The sequence below is a fragment of the Mastigoproctus giganteus genome, chromosome 1 (genome assembly GCF_048544385.1).
Source record: "Mastigoproctus giganteus isolate SK-2022 chromosome 1, ASM4854438v1, whole genome shotgun sequence".
Lineage (NCBI taxonomy): Eukaryota > Metazoa > Arthropoda > Arachnida > Uropygi > Thelyphonidae > Mastigoproctus > Mastigoproctus giganteus.
In genome coordinates this window covers 238499853-238502638 of record NC_143575.1, presented here as the reverse complement: position 1 = coordinate 238502638, position 2786 = coordinate 238499853, and positions in this window count along the sequence as shown.

The following is a 2786-nucleotide window of genomic DNA, read 5'->3' as shown; positions in this document are numbered from 1 at the left end:
TTGAATTTATGCCCCCCTCAAGTGTGTAATTTGAGCAAGAATCCCATCAGCATTCAGTGTTCTCAAACCATTTAAAGCCTTAAACACCTAAATCAGGTTATCTCGTAGGAACCTAATCTCCAGACGCTGTAATTTGCGTAACTTGGGCACCCCTTTGTTTCCCTCATTAAGCACTCTTTTAAGTTCTTCAGATAATTCCATCCATCAATATCGTACTCATTACGATCAATGAATAACTTAATATGTAAATCTTTGCAATGATTTAATAAATCGTCATCTGACCATTTTTTAATTCAGAAATATAATATAAAATATTTCTACACGTTCTGTTATATTTCTGAACCTTTCAGTTAACGAGAAAATTGTGTCCGTAATTTGAAAGAAAAAATTAATTCTGAATAGCTTCCTTTTTACTTTCGTAATCGAAATGACGTCTTCAATCTTTTCCTTACAATGCTTACTTCTGAAACGAACTGGCAATGCCGATGATAGTAGCCATATCATTAGCCGAATCGAGAATTTTTTGGAATGCTTCCTCTGTTCTATTTTCTTTATGATATTCTGTGATTTCCCATTAGTAGTGGGTGTAAGGCAAGGATGTTCCATGTCCCCCATACTATTTAATTCGTATGCAGAAGCATTGATGGAAGAAGAGGAGAAAAGGGGGTGTAAAAGTAGAAGGGGAGAAGATAAAGACAAGATTTGCAGATGACTAGATATTGATTTCTAAAAATGAGGAAGAATTACAGAGCTCCTTGGACACCTTGAACAGCACAATAAAGGAGTACAATATGAAGATTAACAGCAATAAAACTGTGTAATGTTAATTTCAAAGTGGCCAGGAAGAAGAATCAATATAACATTGGATGGAATAATATTGAAACAGGTGGGCAGATACAGATACTTCGGAAGCATAATGACAGAAAACGGAAAAGGCCTGGAAGAAATAAAAACAAGAATTGCAATGGGCAAAGAGGCATTTAGTAATAGAAAAGAACTGTTCAGAAGGAATTAAGAAAGTGAGTGGAGAAAACATTAAAATGGACTGTTGTGCTACATGGCTCTGAGACATGAACACTGGGAAAACTTCTGACGGTTAGAAGCTTTCGAGTGTGGGTGTGGAAGAGAACGGAAAGGGTGAAATAGGTGGACAGAGTGAGTAATGAGATTTTGAGGAAAGTAGAAGAGAGAACGTTAGTAAAAGAACTAAGAAGATGATAAAATAACTTTATAGGACGTATTGAGAAGAAAAAGCATGTTGAGGAAAGTGATTGAGGAGATGTGTGAGAAAAGAGCTGTTGGGAGAAGGAAAATTGGAATGATGAATTGTATGATAAGAGAAAATTATGGAGGAAGATAAAGCATGGCATCAATGTAGACCTGAACCTTCCTGAGGGCAGAGAATTTAAAGAAAAAGTATATTTTGCAGTTACAAAATATTCTTTTGTAACTGTAAAATATAAATATGAAACTCTGATCCAGATAATTAAATAGATGTGGATATTAATTTACGTAATTAATTTAATTAGCATAATTGGATTTTTATCTGACTGAAATGTGGCATGTATAATTGTTTCCAATTAGTGTCTCCCTCTGAGCATTAATTGGGAACCGTAAATTTGAGATAACTTGTGAGCGTGGTAGTGCTGCAAACTAACAAAAACAAAACTGTTATTCAGCTAAATCCCAGCCCAACTTTGGGTGTTCTGTCTTTCATCCCTATTGCCTTTATAAGTCAACCATGGAAGACAAAACCGACCACCAAGTGAATCATCTACCCACAGAGACACCAGCCATTAACGTAAGAGAAGGGGAGGACTCTAGGTCAGTGCCAGCCTCCAAAAAAGAGAACAAGATGGTAGTGTCAAAAATGGAACGAGAAACAAGAAGCCTTAGAGAAAAACAAGGAATCTCAGAACAAACCAAACCGGTTATTATCCAAGTCACAAGAGATAACACCAACAAGCAGCAGGGTGCCTCACTGGATCCTACCTTCCAGAGGGCACTGTCCTTGAAAAGAAGCTAAAATTAAGAACAGCGCTGGAAGACCTACTCAAAGACGAGTCAAATGGGGTCACAACTGGTCTTAGGGGAAGATCGTTACCCTTTGGACAAAGCTGGAAACGGTGATCCTACAAATTCAGCGTGAATACGAACGAGCCACCGCAAAACTGGAGGCGTACATGGAAAATGGGACGAATCAAATCCTACAGCGTGTCCCTACTTATGCACAAGCACTGAGGAACAAACAAAACTGAACCAGTAGTCCCCAGGCTTCCCCAAGCAAGAAATAAAACATTATTACCAACACCTAATCTCGTAATTGTAAGAAAACAGAAGTAGAGAAACAAACAAGTAAAGAGATTAAATCGAAAATAATGGAAAACCTAAAAGAGGACCTTAGAACCACCAGGATAAAGGCAATTATAAAAACCCGAAATCCGGGGTCGTTATCGAAACTAAAACGAAAGAGGAGATGCAGCATATAATTAGTAATCCCAAAATGACCATGCTGGATCTACTTGCTGAGGCCCCAAAAAAGAAAGGGCCATTGCTCATCATCTTTGATGATGATGATAAAGAGCTGACACCAGAGAAACTAATAAAAGAAGTGTACGGAAGAAATCTGCAAAGCGACCTACCGGATTAGGAACGACAGAGCCTTATATTTCCTAAGTATATGAGCAAAAGAAGAAGCAATGGTAGCCTGAATTGGATCGTGGAAACGGCCCCAGAAGCCTGGCAGGTACTGAGGGTGCAGAACAAGATCTACATAGAGTGGGGAA